General features: G+C 42.7%; 1 protein-coding gene across 2 annotated transcripts in view; it reads left to right on the plus strand.

The window, feature by feature from the left end:
• Positions 1–312: 312 nt before the first annotated feature.
• The window catches only part of znf438 (zinc finger protein 438), a 48,946-nt gene continuing 32,058 nt past the window's right edge, over positions 313–17,200 (plus strand). The window contains exon 1 of one of the 2 annotated variants that reach the window (XM_056364611.1): positions 313–452. The gene's annotated coding sequence lies outside the window, so the exon portion shown is untranslated. The remainder of the gene's footprint in view (positions 453–17,200) is intronic. The other variant, XM_056364613.1, reaches the window with a different exon arrangement.

Raw genomic sequence — 17,200 nt, forward strand, 5'->3', positions numbered from 1 at the left:
CGACGCCTCTCAGCTGTCTGACAGTGACAGCGCTGTACCGCTACAGGTTACTACACAGCTGCCTTTCTCATTGGCTGCTTTCACCGAGCAGCGCTACGTAGGTCCCCGGAATCTTACGAGCCGTACCATTTCTGCCTGAACGGGGTGTCACGGCGAAATAAGCAACTGTAAGATATTACTTCCTCACCCGTTTGAAACACATATTGTTAACTTAAACAGAAATTTAAAATGTAATTAACAATATTTTATTAGTTTTGGTACGCATATCCTGACAAATGTAAGTGATAAATAATTCGGTCGTATTTGTGCCCCCCGCCGGATCCAGTCGACAGTTTGACTCAAAATGGCTGGAGAGAAACAGTTATGAGGATCGACGGTTTTCCCTGATATTTACGAAAAAATGAGCCTCTCTGTAGTCTGAAGGCGCTCCCGCCACATAACTGGGGATCCAGGTGAGACATGTTTAAAGTTAATCCAACTTTTCCACCCAGCCCGCTGCTTTTAGACCGAGAGAATGAAGCCAATAAGGGCTCGTTTGCAATGTTGTCACGGTAGCCTTTACACACAGCAGGAGAGGTCTCTGGCTTTGGTCTGTAGTTACAGTGTGACGAACAGCTTCAAACTCATAAAACAGCAGTCACAAAGTGCTGAGTTTGAGTGAAAGTGCACACGCAACACGAAGCGGATAGATAAATGAGAATGAGCTGTCAAACAGTGTGTGTGTGGCTAATGCAGAGCAGGCCTGTGGCTAACCCTGCAGCTGTGCATCGCACAAATACGTCATTAGTTTAGGATTCCCTGCAGCAATGTCTGTGCACATACACAAACAAGACATGAGAAATGTGCAAACACACAGTGACAATAGTTTTGTGCGTTATGCACAACTTAATGTCCTCAATTCCTCTTCGACGTGAGCAGTGCTAGATGTGCACCTGTGCAGGTGTACGTTGTATAGAAGTGAACCTCAGACGAGGGGGTGTGTCACTTTCATTGTGTAGTGCAGGCTTGGATCAAGCACATGTCCTTTTCCTTGAACCTGGTTGGAATCAGTATTAGGTGAATTCAGTTTGTTTTGTTGCTGTGGACTTGATAACATAAGCTTAATGCAGTGAAGAAGCTGTTGCCTAGTTAGAGCAGAAATCAAAGACATAGCCCTGCTGGTACTGGCTGACTCTTATGTTATGCACTTTGTATAATTCAATTTACAATTTAGTTTGTGCAGATTGGCCCAATGTTTGGGCAATTGATGATACATGTCAGATGAAATCTGTCAACTGTGAGACATGCAGCCAGAAGCTGTTAATACCATGCTGCATTTACTACTTCTGACTGTCTCAGGCCATCACAAACCATGTCTCAAACTATTCAGCTGGGCTGGACTTACAGGGTTTTGCTTTGTTTATGCGCTCATGTGATTAAGTACTTTGATTTCTCAAGTAATTCAATCATTGGATTGGCCAAAAAGTTTCACATCAGGTTTTTTTTTTTTTTTTTCAAACTATGATTTCTCAATTGAAATATCAGAAAATGGTCTATATCATTGTGTGTGTGTTTATGTATATATTAACGACAAAGTTATAACATTGCAATTTACAAACCTATAAATTGTTATCTGAAAAGTAAAACAAAAAATCGGAAAGTTACCGCTTAATGTTACCTTTTATATAAAAAAAATCATTCTAATTAGGTTTTCATAGTGAGACATATTTGAATTTAGAGTACATATGTGATTGATTTGTGACTGGTCTCAGCTATCAGAATCAGTATTAGTATTAGTGCATCCCTATACTACTTTATGGTGGAGTACTCAGGCTAAAATCAGGCTACAGGCTGTGGTACAGAACATAATTCTGTGTTAATCCCAGTAATAATATTTTTTTTACTCTTTATGTTTCTGCATTTCTTCTTATACTTCTTACACTTCTCCACAGAGAGGAGAGTGGTTACAGTCTTGGTCCAAGTCCTTGGTGCATTTTTCAGGCCTGCTGTTTCATAGGAAAGCATGTGCAACATCACTTCGTGTGGCTTGTAGACGTTGGGGTACTGATGTAGTCTCAGTCAACAAGCTGTGTGTGCGGTTTTCCTGCCAGTCTGAGACATTTCATTGGCCCTGAGGTGTTTCATCAGTGATCAGAGTGAAGATTTGGATCGAACCTCTAAGATGTTAAAAGTGTGGAATATGATCAGCTGTGGTGAAATGAAGATGGATTTCAGGGAGAGGTGAAAGAGAAAATTCCCCTCCAGTCCGAGCCATCTCACTGGAACTGGAAGTCTCCCTCGCTGTGGTATATGTTCCAGTGAGTGTTCCTGGTTTTCCTTTCCAGATACAACAATTTATTATTTTCACTATCTGCAGCAGCCCAGTTTTTGTCACATAAAAGCAGCTGTAAAGGTCAGCAAACCCCACACGCCTGAGGTCTTTATGTGGGGAAAGTTGACTGAAAACAGTATTTTCTTTTCATTCATGGCTTCACTTTTCCAGTTAACGCTAATGAAGAAGTGGGCGGTTCCCAGCACAGACAGGCTTCGGTGCCTTGCTCAAGGGGTCTGATCTCAGCCTGATGTAATTCTGTAATTCTGGTTTGTGTGTGTCAGACTCTTGACAGTGTCAGATCAGTCAAACAAAGGTCTGACTCATGTTAAGGCAACATTATTAAGACCTGTTGAGAGAACTTTTTTTACTGTAAATCCTGTTTTTTTCTGTAGAGAAAGTGCTGACTCAAAATTATTTTGTGCTGATGATGTAAAGTGGGTCACACCACACAAATCAGCAAACACTTTTTAGCATGTGGTACAGCTTTCACACTCATAACAGAAACTCCTACAACGGAGCCAATACCTACTCTGTGCTGCCTCTTGATGATCACAGGAGCCAGTGCCACTAAATTCTAATTAACACAATAACAAACTGTTGTCATCACTCTTCTGAGATATTGAGGTATTTTGGCTCAGCTTTTTTTGTGGTGCTCTCAGCATCAGTGCTGCAATGTGCAGCTACCAATAATTTTCTTTTTACGTGTAATCTGAATAAACCGATTATTTTTGGGGGCCACAGCTACTAGCTTAGGACGCTAAGTCTCTGTCCTCCATATATTTTTTGTACATTTAGCTGCTTGGGTGGAGTTAATTTTCTACTGTTAAAACAATAAACTGCAAACAAAGATGGATGTAGCCTCTGTGATGTCACCCATAGGTTTCTGGAGAGCGGTTTTGAAGCTCAGAGTGGGCTGCCCCGCTGTCGCCATTTTGGCAGTGCCTGACTCCACCTAAGGTGGGGGAGAGGTGGGGCGTGTGTGGAGCCGAGACTTCGGTGTCAATCAAAGCGGCCACGCCCTCAATTATGCATAACTTTAAGCCTTGATAAAATTTAAATGGTAGAGTTGTATAAAAACTACAGTTGTCATAAAGGGGTCATGGGGATTGACTCTAGTGCTCATTAGAGGAACTGCAGTTTTCGGCACTTCCGTGTTGGCTGCTTGATTGAAACTTACACATGATGGATATTTTATAAGCTGCTTCCAGTACTTTGAAGAAACGTTGACTGCTTTCAGGCCAACTGAGTAATTATCATTTATCTTCCGACATGATTTATTCATTCAGGAACATGGTTGCAGGGCACAGAGTTCACATAAAATAATGAAATATACAATACAATCAAGGAATCTAGGGATGAAATACCAAATAAATCACTTAAATAAATGTAGCTCATTCTTCAAGGAGCTTACCTGACTGTAAAAACGAAAAGCATTTAAACATGGATGTACTCTTCCCTGTTACTCATTGTGCTTTACATTCTTCCATTCAAACAGAATGTGACACTCATCCCCCTGAAGAGTCTGTTGTTGGTAACGCTCTTTTTTTTTTTTATTCCTGACAGTGTAGAGAAGACTTTAAAAACAGCATGTACACCTTCAAATATGGGAAATAACATGTACAGATAGTATTATTGAACAGCTTGACCATGAAATTAACCAGGCTGATATTAGCTGATAATAACAAGGAATGCATTAAAGAAAAACTGAACTAGGTTTGATCCTGTTTAGAAACAGTGTCATCATAGTTTTATACATAATTTGTCCACTGAGGAGCACTGACAAGGACTCACAGTATGTAAAATCCTGGCTACAGATCTGGACTTGATCACTTTAGTGACTTTTTTTGCCAGTTTTGTGACATTTGCGTCGGGACCCATTTTACATGTTGGATGTTTGGCTTGTTGCTTGGTCATGGTGTGTTCTGTGGTCAACAGTATTCACTGGGAAAACTTACAGCAGAAACAGTCCCTTTGAAAACTGGAGCTGCAATGATTAGTCCAGTAATTGATTTGTTGGTCAAAAGAAAATTCATTTTGATAATTGGTCTCTTTTCAAGCAAAATTGACAAAGATTGGACAGTTCCAGATTTTCAAATGTGAGAATTTGCTGCTTGCATCGCAATAAATTATATATTGCTTAAGGCTTTTGACTGTTGATTGGACAAAAGAAGATGATTGGTATTTTCCACTGTTTTCTGATGTTTTACAGAGGAAACGACAGTGGGTATTTTATAATTTGGGCAAATAAAACCAGAAATCTCTGCATGGCTAGATAGATAAATACTTTTTCTTTTTAATTGATTGATCGGACTCATAAATGCTTCCAGCTTTAGAAAATGCTCCACTCTACTTTAAGTGGCTGCTTCTGTTTGTCTTATGAGTGCAGGTCTTTTCAGACCCTACAGTCCATTTACCGTTATTTGCAAGAACATTTATAAAGCTAATCATACATGAATCAGCTTTGATTCTGCTTCTGGTAAATTTTATTTACTTCTACTGTTCCTTTCAGAGCAGCCTGCTGCTCACTTGGAAAATTGTTAAACCTACACATTTCTACAAGTTTTTCTGCCGAGTCAGAACAGCTCTGTGCCCTATAGATGAGTCAGAGCGAGGAACACCCTCTCCTCCCACACACACACTAACACACACATGTACAGCAGAGTTTCACTTTGAATGCCTCCTTTATCTTACTGCTCACTGTGGGAAATGCCTCACACTTTCAGGTTCATCGCATACAATGATTATGAAAGATGAATTACACTGCGTGATATCATTTATCACCAGAATATGAGTAAGGGGCTGGCATGTAAACCTGGCATCCAGTGTAAACACACGCCATGCAAATGACTGGAGCGTTTACTTTGGCTGGCGAGCAGCTCCAGTGTGGTTTCATGTGCGGCGAGATGAGGAGGGTGGAAGCAGGCAGAGGAAACTTAGATGCTTGTCTAACATTTCCGCTCAATCATAACCAAGATCATGTTACCATTACACACACACACACACACACACACACACACACACACACACACACACACACACACACACACACACACACAAGGTTCTTGTACTCAGGCCACACTCATTGCCAGGCTTTGAAGTACACGTCTAAAGTCTAAAGAAAGCTGAGAGCGTTCCCAAATCTTGTTGACATTTTACACGAGGGGTTTGATAATACAGCCAAACACTCAGCCAGTCATTCTGCATGAACTGTTTTGCAGATTGGACGCCGTGTAGCTGCTTCTCAATGTGTTTTTCTGAGTTAAATCTTGCTGTAAGGCTTGGCCTACTTTTTTAAATTACAGCTTCACTACATTATGTGTGCAGTATAGGTGCCACAAAACTGAATTTAAATACAGCTCTCCCCTTAAAACATTAATATTCTGGCTAATTCAGTGATGCATTCAAAGAGTGAATCCTCTTGTGTGAGTTCTGGTAGAAAAAACACAAGGTTCCACTTGATTTAGCCTAATTGATTAAAACCAATGAAGTCGTCTTTTCTCATTTAAAGATTTTTTTTTTTTATAGTTATACCTGAATTATGAGCGGCTGATACATATCCCGTCTGTTAAGTGCTGCCCAAAGATGTCAAGAGTGGAGAGTTGAAGAACAAGGAAAGTGCATCTCTAGTCTGAATAATGAATGGAGACCATATTGTGGGTGGAAAAGGGGAGGATGTGGTTCAGTAATAGTCTGGTGAATATTTCTTTTTCGGCTAAATTGTTGGTCTTGCTTGACTCTTGTTTCCAAGAAAAGTTAATGAAAATTACATGTGAAGCCTAATGACTGACTTTAACGGGATTTGTAGGCTTCAGGCAGTGAAGGCATATCATTATATTAGGCTGCTCCTTGGAGCATTAGCATAGTTCCTGGCCGTGTTCCACTTCTAGCAAAACCATTTTGTCCGTTGTGTAAAAAAAAAAAAAAAAATTTGTCGTCATGCGGTAACATCATGAGCAGCATCAGACCTGTGTGGTCACTGTTACTGGCTGCTGGGTTGTAGACCTGTCATTTCGCTCACTGTAATGATGCATGTATGATGCATCATAAGTCTCCTTTAAAAAAGAAAAAAGTTTCATCAGACAACTTTTAGATGGAGTTCAGCTTTTATAAATAACGGGTGTGGAAAGTGAGGGAGCAGCACTTGCCCCTCCCTTATTACCCCTGAAGCTGCCGTGGAGCAAAGCCCTTAACCCCAGCAACAGATAAGACTGTGGTTGCACAAACCAGTTTAAAGAAACTGCAACATGTAGAACAGGCTCTTCCTCTTTGTCTGTGAATGAATGCTAAATAAAAAAAACAGAAGTGGTGTTCTACCAATGTCATGAAAAAGAGGCCTAGCGGGTTCTCCCTGCTGTGAGAGTTACTGTTACTGTTAGTTTCGGGGGTTTCTTATTATTTTCTATTTTTGTGTAGGTACTTTTAAATTCCTATGTAGTGGTAATTGTGGTAAAATTGTTTTTCAGCCGGGTATTCCTTTAAAGGTCTTACTACAATAAAGCCTGAAAAAAATAATAACATTTAATTCATTTTTCAGGAAAATATGAATTAAATGACTCTCAGCTGTGAATAATTGCTGCTTTTCTTTCACCTAAATGGTAATAAACTGAATCAGATACTTTAGGCTCTGAGAATTTGTTATGAGCATTTTCCCTACTTTATGACATTCTTTGACCAAAAATAATGAAATAATTAGCATATTAATTGATAATTAAGATAATTGTTAGTTGTATCCCTATGTTTTTATGTAAGCATAAATCTAATACTAATACTAAGATTTTTAAGGTTGTGATTGTAAGTAGTTGTAGAAGACAGAGCACTTTAACATGTCTGGATTAACCTGCTCCAGGAGGCCCAGGGTAAAAATAAGGTGTGAGGCCCATTTACCCCATTAACCTGTTGAGTCATTTAGGACTCTGCAGTGAAGGTGTTAAAACCAGATTTTGACAAAGGGAACCTCTTCAAGATCACGTACTAAAACTGGAAAAAAAAAAACCATGTTCGCTTATCATCTCAGTAATATTGTGCCGTAGTGGTGCACTTCCTGGAGTTCTGGGGTCCTGGTGCAGTTACCCGCCTTATTCCAGCCTTGCAGTTTAAAGCCATCAATGTGTTATATGTGTTTAAATATTAATCAGTATCTATATCAAAACTGAAATGTGGATGGAGTGATTGGATGCCATGCACTAATTGTGGATTTAAATTGTTTGCAGACTTGTTTCCCTTGACCCTTTGTTTTCCCTTTCATTGATTTAGGTTTCTATTCAACATTAAGCTTTGTGGGAGACCAACATAGTAAAAGGGAGAGTGGAAACAATACATGTAGATGTAATAAAATGTAGGCTATAGATATGATAGTGATGCTGTGTCAGCCTATGGAGCTGCAGGACAGGTTAATTCCTGGTTAAATGATTTGGCCGATGTGAAGAGGGATACATTTATTTATGTCTACCAGCCTAAATTTCTCAATTAGCTCCAGACATAGGGGAAAATGTAAGTCATTTTGGGCCTACGTGAGTTTACTCTGTCTGAGAGGCTTGTGAATTTGAAACCCAAACCCACGCCTTGTCATTCCTCTGAGGTCCCTCCCACCCCAGCGGTGGGTGCGGCACGCGCATGAAAGGCAGCAGAGAGGCGTTCACTTTCATCCCCTGTCATTTGGCTGTTTCTCAAATATACTGTCTAACCCCCCCCCCGCTGCTCATTTCTCTGCTTTTCCCACCCACTGTCTCCTCAGCCTCTCATCTCCCTGCCTATCTTTCCTCCAAACACATTTGTGTGTCTCCCTCTCCATCCCACAGCTATGATTTAGGCGTCAGGGTTGCTCCCATTCCCTTCCAGCCCTGGATCAAGTTACCCTGCCATTACTCAGTCGTTCCCCCTATGAGGGTGCTCCGTGTCAGGCATAGCGGAGCCTGCCTGCCTGCTTCTCTGCGGACCTGCGGACTAGTGCAGTTCAACCACAGACGCCCCTGGTCAGTGGAGTCACTCCAGCTATGGCACAGACTCCCTGGAAAATGATGCAGGCGAGTGAGCGGCGGGCAGCAGGCGTAGCTGGATTTCTAGAGCTGCACTTTCAATTTCATGTGGGGTGAAGGAAACTCCAGCACATGAGCTGCTTTCATCTGTCTGTAGGGCAAACAGCTTATAGTACAAATCTCATTCTGTGTTGTTGTTTTTACACTTCACACCCACAAACACAAGACGATTTGCTGGCAGGGCTGTGAGCCACACACCAAGCCCAGCCCGCCCCTGCGTCACAAGTCAACCAGTGATTTGTGGACCTCATCGTTTTATGGTTATGTAATGTCGGTTCGCTTGACGAGTAAAACGTCTTGTTAAACCCCACACCGCCCCACGCCCATAAAAGTGAGTGATGCAGGCGGCGTTGCGAGGGCCTTGCTATCCTTCCTACAGTACATGTCATGGGATGGGATGGGATCTGTCCAGTCGGCTTAGCCAAAGAATGACACTGCAGAAATGTCTCTTGCTGGCTTGGCTTTATCACTTGATTAATGCATGCTGAGTAAAACTTCTAAATCTACTGAGGAACTGTGGGCTGCTTTAGGTCTAATTTATGAAAGTCAGTGAGCGAAGGTGTATACCTGTGTCTTTGCTCATGCCCTTTGATAGGGTGTAAAGTTTTATAGAAGCTACAGCATCCCCCTCCTATTAAGCCTGTTGTGCACTCATAGTGGAGCCATAACTCCCTTTCCGCTATCACCAGGCTTTCAGCTCCTCTTTAATTTATTTAGGTCTGACATATGGCTGTCCTGTGCGATGCAAGGTAGCGTATCGCAGCACAGGAAGGCCCGCTCAGGCTAGGCTAATCCTTTCTAATTGAAAGGGAGGCAGCGTTGTGGGCCAGTGGCTTGTAAGTCGCTCATCTCGCTGCTTGTTTTACAGTAATGAGACATCTGGGGCCTGAGAACAGAGCTGTTTGTAGAGGAGAAACGGCTCCTGAGCCCGAGGGCCTGCAGGGCTGTCACAGACAACACAACGGAGCTGACTGCTTGTTTTCTCCTGTCTGTTTGTGGGCATTTTATTTTGCCCTAACTCTCTCTTGACACAGTCTCATTTGCTGTACTAATGTTACATTAGATTTATATCACTGGAAAGACTAATACATTTGAGATTTTTAGGACAAGGGTGAAAACAGGATAAAGCAGGACATTTTTGTCTGCTAATATTAGGCCCACAGTCCCTACATCTCCTGTCTTGGCCCATGGTTTCTCTCTGGATATGAAATAGTTCCACTGAAAGTATTGTGAGGCTGTAGGCTATCTGTGTTATTATTATCACTATAGACTGAAGCTGTGTTTCAGTTTCCATAATTACAAGGATTGGTTAAATTTCTATTCAGTCTTAATTGGTGTGTCTGTGTGGAGTGTGCTGGTTGTGGATTGAACTAATGTATTTATAGTTTATTTTGGCACACGTGTTGGATGCTCAGGAGCACCTGAGCACACTGAGCTCCAAATGAATACCCTGCAAACACAGTGAGCACTCACTTATCCAGGCGGTGGAGATCACCCAGCCCGTTACAGCTCCAGGTCGTATTCATCCTCTCATGTTCTCTGTCTCTGCCTGTAGTCTGTAGATGTGATTTGGAAAGGTTTGGATGTTAAACTCTTCTCAGAGGTACGTGGTTTATGGTGCTCAAATCAACAATGGTGAACGTGTTTACAGGGAATTGGTTTTTACAAAGGTATGCTGCGCTGTCAGCTGACGGTCTCCATGTAGAATCTCTTCACTACTAGGTCTGTTGATATTCCTTCTGGAGAGAGATAGTGCCACTGAGCTCCAAATGAAGTGATACCAAAATACTGTATTTGAAAAGATATGACAGAAGTCTGTGAGAGGAAAAGCACAGGTCCCCTTGGTCCTCCTGATATATTAAATTAACTAAGTCAATTTTGGAGCCACAGAAGAAAAATGCTTTCTTGAACCGACTAACAATCCTTAATGAAGAACTTCCTCTGTAGTTCAATGCAGCTGTGGTTATAATTCCTACTGGAGCTGCAGCCAACAATTATTTTCATCATGGATTAATCTGCTGACTATTTTCTCGAGTAATCATTTTTTCTGGTAAAAAATGCCTGTTAAAGTTTCCAAAGGTGACGTCTTCTTTTGTCCCACTGTCGGTCCAGAACCCAAAGATATTCAGTTCATTATCATATAAAAGAAAGAAAAGTATCAAATACTGGAGCTGGAACCAGCAGATTTTGGCATTTTTTCTTAATAAAACTGAAAAAAACAAATAATTAATTTATGAAAATAGTCGCAGTTTGGTTCTAACTTCTATTTCAAGTCGATGTTAAAGTGATAGTTCGGGTTATTTGACATGGGGCTGTGTGAGGTACTTATCTATAGTCAGTGTATTACCTGTAGTAGATTTGGATCAGCTCCCAGTTTAAAGAAGCAGCAGGAGCACTGGCACAGAAGCTGAGTGATGAGCTGCTGTGGATGCAGTCATCCACAAAAACGTGTTTCAGCCACTTTTAAAAATGCCCACAGAAAAAAACCCAATATCAGGTAAAGTGTACGCTTTATTTTGAATATTTTCATCAATCTGCCGTCAAAAAAGACCTTTACTTTGGAACTACATTTTTCCAATTTTGCAACTATTGAACCACCGTCTTCCTCCACACGAGCACACGGTGCACCGCAGTTGCGCTTGTGCATAGTAATACGGGAGTTCAACAGCAAGATAAAGTGGTGAACATATTCAAAATAAAGCTTACACTCTAACCTGGGAGCACCCTGATCTGAATCTACTGCAGGTAATACACTGACAGAGTATAAAAACAGTAAGTAGCTCACACAACCCCACGTCAAATAATCCAAACTATCTCTTTAAGGGTTTCCGGCTCAGCTCTACTGTTGGCCTGGCGCCTCTGGAGCAGGTAGAAAGTATGCTGCGGCTGTCTGGACTGTGGGATGACCTCACTAATCACAGGACCATTATATTACCTCCTAAATTGGGCCAGAACCGTCCTTCAATGTGTCGTCAGTGCTAATTCTTTCTTAGAATACCACAGCAACATTTGTTTTTAATGGTAGACAGTTGGATTAACATTAGCTACTGACCAACTATCAAATGAAAGTGTATTATTACATAGTTTTCTAGTACTCAGGTGTAGATGTTACACCTCTGGTCGTCTTGAACACGTGCTCGAGTGGTAGGAACAGTCAGGGCAGTGGCTCCAAGTATACAGAGGATTTTCTTAGCTTATTGCTCGTACTGCCTCATTGTTTATGTGCCCCGAGCTACAAGCAGCCACACTGGCCTCGTATTGCCATTTTCACACAGTAATGGTGACCTGGCAGTGCATTAAGGCAGGTCTGCAGCTACACTCTAGATCCAATTGGACACGCTAAGCCCTCTACAGCTCACCAGAGACCTCTAAATTACTGCTTTTCACAACCAGAAAAGCACCTCACATGTCTGAGGAGAGGTTTCTCTTTGTTTGCTGCTCTGTTTTTCTGTCTCAGCAGCAACTGCACACAGATAGAAATCGTTCGTACCTCTGATATCTTTGCTTGTGCAAGCTGATACTCTCCTCGCTGGTAAAAATCTCTCACACATTCACTCACGTGGACACGGCACACCAGTATTACTTCATGTTTTATCCCGCTCAGGAAAGTATACGCTCACTCTCTGAGAGGTATGAAACTGACTAACCTTGGCAAAGACACGAGAGGCTTAAGGTTAATACTAAACTGCTGTAATCCATTATTTGGTTGGTTTGAGAGCAGAGATAGCAATGCTTCAGCATGTACCTGTCAGGACTAAATGATGCTTATTTCCTGCCAGGGGTGGTGGGTGAGGGGGGGGGATCGAGGTGGAGTAATAGCAAGCAGCTGCCTCAGCTGGACCTTACCTTTCCTTTTCTGTCTGTCATCCTGCTGTTCTCTCAAGCTAGCCTGCGTACCAAAAGGCCTACCAAGGTGTACACTGCCTGTTCAAGACACCAACTGCTGTAGGTGGTGTGCAATCAGGAAGAAGTACAAGAAAAAGCTCATGATCCGCCTTGACGAGTGATACCTGCGAGGCAGTGTTGGGAGTAAGCATTACAAGCAAATGAAAAGTGTAATTATTTGTCCAGCGAGTTCATTCAACGCCCACTGCCGATGACAAACCTTTTTATTCTTCCTGCCCTCTACTTCCTTCTGTGATTAGCTAAATGCTCCATCGATTGGCCACGTTGAGGCACTCTGGAGCGATGGAGCCGTATTTATCACACAGTGAGAGGAGCATGCAGGATGTTGCACCGGCCGTCCGTCTTTCATTGGAAAACAATAAACATAAATCTGTGGAATGCATCCGTGTGATATAAGTCTACAGCGGATCGGGTGGAGGAGGAGGGGTGGGGAGAGAAAGGTCTGATCTGCTCTGTTTCCCCAGGCAGTAGAGCTGGAGAGCCGGAGCTCTGTGGGGTTTGCTGACATTTGAGGAAAAAAGCCCACCTTCAGCAAAGGCGGACTTGCAAATCAGTGTCACGAGTGCAGAATTGGTGCTTTAAAATGAGAGCGAGGATGTGAGAGCTTCTGAGGAGCCCCCTCAGCAATGCAGTGGGACTCTGGATAGGGCAAGGCTTCTCCCTCTGAATCACAGCTAATTAACGAAGTAATTAAGATCAGAATCTCTGCTCGGTGAAGGACTCTAAATTGTCTATACATTCAAATAGGCCATAAAAGGAAATCCCCTCCATTCATGAAAGGGGTAAATTAAAGCGTTCAGACCCTTTCCTCTCTATTATCCCCGCCGTGTGTCACACAAGGGACATCTGTTGAAAATGGCAAGCCAATGTTACGCCGAGTTAAAGCCCTCTCTGCTCCATCAGAAGCACTGTTCATAATGCATTCGCTATACATATTTCAGCTTGAGTGAATTTATTTCAATAAATAATGTCACTCCAAGGACACGCTTCGATCTTTCCACGGCAGCCACGCTGGCTGTAAGCCACACCATATTGTTATCTCATCCCTCTTGTGGCAAATGATAGATTAACAAACAGTTTATAAACAGGGCACTGAGCATGTCCACACTTTTATCATCACTGCACACTGCCAAAATAACCTCTCTTCATGATGGATGTATTTTCCAGTTTTATTCTGCTGCTATAAGCTGCGAGGACGTCTTTGGGTACGGCCATAATGTTAGGTCTTACAGGGAATTTCATACAGTGGGCACGCAGTGGATGCAATTTATGGCTGGGATTAAGTCCAGTTGGCTTTTTCTGGTAGGCGCTATTTAGGTGGTGCTGTCAGCTACTGTGTTGACTTTTTAAATGCCCCATCTTTTCCAAGAACTGCACTAAGAGCAATGCTTCATGGGACTTGGGGAAGTACGGCAACGATTTCTCTCTTGCCATAAACACTGACTGTCTCGGTCAGTGGTTGATTTACACAGAGGAGGCGCCACAGTTTGTCTTCAGTCACTTCTTCAGTCTTTGTAGCTTGTGGTGCGGCTGTTGGGAGAGCAGTGATCGGTCAGTCCATCACCTGGGTCCATCCCCTCCCTCTCCCGATCATTGGATGAATTACTGTGACATTTTTCAGACACTCATGGTCCCCAGAGAACGAATCTTAACGATGCCCTGACTTTTCCTCTAATACCACCAGCAGGTCAGAGGTTTCACTTATATAGTGCAACATGTGCACCGTGTACGAAATGGATTGGCATGGAGTTTTGTTAAGTTATGGTTCTGCAGGATGAATCCATATGATTTTGGCATTTGCCCGACTTTCCATCAAGAATGAGCAGATGATCGACGTTGGTTCAGAGTGACAGTTGTTGAATGGACTGACATATTAATCAGTATTCATGGTCCCTGCAGGATAAATTCTACCTTTATCATAAAATCTTACAAGTAGCTTAACATACACTTTATTGACATGCACACAGGTGCCTGATTGTGAATTATTGAGCTAATTTCTTTTACAAGTTGTTAAAAAGGTTTTCGATTTTTCCTGAGATTCCGACCTGCTGCTCTGATTTTTTTTCTCTTTATTACAGGCTAGTAGTTTCACCTGCTTTATAAAATGCTGCGGGAAATCCTGCACAAGACTGCACTTAATTCTGAAAAATCAGTTTGGAAATGGGACGGCATGTATACTAGGCTTGGGCCCATATTTCATGCAATATGCAATATGTTTCAGAATATCGAAAAAAAAAAAGTATTTTAGTTTTTCAGTTTTGCACAGTCTGCTGCTGAGACTTTCTTTGTTTACTGTACATTGTACCTTGGCATGTGACAAATAAAACGTGATTGTCGCAGCTCAGTTAGTTTTTAGTTGGACTTATTTTGAATACATAATGCTTGTAATGCCTTACTTGTAATGACCTCTCTTCTCATCCGGCCACTTTACTGACACACTGTTAGTTTGCCTGTCAGCAGTTTTTTCTTATGTAATAAGCCATTTAGAAACTTGTACATGATATCTGCCATGGTGCATGACAGAGATATCTTTGGTCTCCTGGTGAACTCTTACCTGGGAAATAATTTTCCTCTAATGCTCCCACCAAATACAGAAACCAGGTTTCTCGTTTACATGGCATTCTAAGGAAATCAGCTTCCTGGAGGAAGCCAGCTGTACTCTGGGTACTTAAGTGCATGTAAACACACTGATACTGACCTTTGTGCTCGCACGATCCTCATACAAAAAGCTCACAGGACGCAGAAGCCTTGTGCATACATATATACATTTACTTTACAACGACTGCTGAAAAATCTAATCGGATTCTGTTCCCCAGCTTTTAGCTAGTGAATCTTACAGTGTGGTTTGTTTTACAGTCAGCGTCACTGAAGATTCTTGTTTGTTGCAGCTCCTGTGTATATGTGCTTGTGTATGGCTGTTTCTCACAGGACAGTGCAGGAACAGGCCTCTTACAGCAGGTTTTTACCAGCTGATAAGTGTTCCCTCTCTCTCTCTCTTAGGGTACAAAGCAAAACCCTGTTTCCTGAGCTGTCTTGTGCAATTTGTGCTAAACTCAGTGTAGTGCCAGAACATTTCCACTTAAGTTTCACCTCAGCCTACATAGTGTGCTGAAAGACATATAGGGTCAAGTCAGTGATGGGGAAATTGAAGCAGAGTCTATGTTGAGTTAGAGGCCACTACCTTTTTTCTGTGCTTTTCTTGTATCCATTTGAGCCCTGGGTCTTCACACATCACCCTTCTGAACACTGCTGTCAGCAGAGATCAGGTTCAGGAAGCCAAAACGGTGTTACTTAGAGGAGAAGTGAAACTGGTTCCTTTCAAGTTCTTAAAAAGTCTCCATGTGCACTGGCTAAATTTAGCATTTGTAAAAAAAATCTAGTTTACCTATAAATGCCCGCACAGCTCTCTTTCAGGTTAAAGTAGAAATTCATCACATAACCCAAATCACTTCCTCCTCGCTTTCCTCTCAGGCAGGAAGGGGTTACTCTCCATGTTTCCTGTCCAATTCCCAGAGCTCGGGCTATGTTCTGATTGCTTTCTTGATGTTAAACATTCCCAGGCTCCTATAACCTTCTAGCTTGCCTCTGCCGTCCAAGAGCCGTCCCAGGTGAACGAGTGGGCGAACCTCCTGTTTTTAAGGATAAAATCTCAAGCATTTTTTTTTTTCTCACAGGGGGTGGGAAATATGGGGACTAGAGGGGCGGGCAGCCTTGCGATGGGAAAGCATTCGTTCTTTGCATTCCGTTTAGTTGGTGTAAGGCTGTGGGAAAGCATGTTTTCCCAACCGTGGGTCATTTCTTGTGAAACTCGGCTGAATTCAAGCCAGAGGTTTGATTGTGAAAAAGCAGGGCACAGCATGTAGACACATTTAAAGTGTGACGGAGTGAATAAATATGAGTCAGCCAACTTGAGGAAGATGCTACTCCAGCTCATATTTTGTGGTTATCGAGGTTAACATGTGCTTCCCCGTCAAACGTGATCCCTTCCACGACTCCTTCCCACTCACTTCCTGCCCTCGCGGGACACCTGATCGACGCCTGAGTTATGTTATCTCATCTGAGTCAGCATGGACTTCGCATCAGTCATAAAACAAACGGGATCCAGATTGAGCTAACATGCTTGCGTGGAGGCTGCAGTGTGGATATGACCCAGGAGCAGAGCTGGGCCAAGCTGGACTATATTTAGCCCAGCGATGCTCAGGCTAATTGCCCTCCCAGGCCTAATCATTTCCAGGCTCTGCAGCTCACAAACGACTAGAGGGGAGGCCAAACACCCACTAACCTCATGTTAAAGAGATGTCAGCATCAATGGGGCTGTCAGAGTGCTCCACAGACAAGACAAATTAGCACAATGTGCTTCCTCCTCATATGCTATTAGATGTTCTATAAGCGGATTGGATTGGAGAGTCCAGTATTGCTGTCTGCTTTAGTGTATTAATTGAATATGTTTTCTTGCTTCCATATCAGTAATGTGAGGAGTCTTGGCAGCATCCTCTACAGGCGACACTGCGAGGTTGTCTTCAGTTGATTCCTGCCACAGCATCGAGGCTTGCTTCAGCAATCCCCTGTGAATGGTAAATCCTTCCACTACTGCCTCCTACAGCCAGCTTAGCTCCTTCTACGTGGGCCCAATCTGGCCCCAAAAAAATGCATCAGTGCCTCCGCTGTGCTAGACTCACCTTAGCTGTAATGTGGCGTTGGAAGAAAAGTTAAGTTTGTCGTACTTTGTTTTCACCATCACCCTCCTCCTACGTGAATTCCTGTTCGTGTCGAGTTGCACCATTTCCTGTGTGGTTCCTGTCCCCGAGACTTGCCCCGGTGAAACAGCGGGCACATGATGGTCTGGGTCAGGGGGTCAGGGTTTTGGTGGTGAGAAGATGGTAGGATGAACTGGTTGGTAATCAGCTCCGAGCTTCCTTCCTGGTCTAGTTCCCAACGGCATGCT

This window comes from Seriola aureovittata, chromosome 20 (assembly GCF_021018895.1).
Source record: "Seriola aureovittata isolate HTS-2021-v1 ecotype China chromosome 20, ASM2101889v1, whole genome shotgun sequence".
Taxonomy (NCBI): domain Eukaryota; kingdom Metazoa; phylum Chordata; class Actinopteri; order Carangiformes; family Carangidae; genus Seriola; species Seriola aureovittata.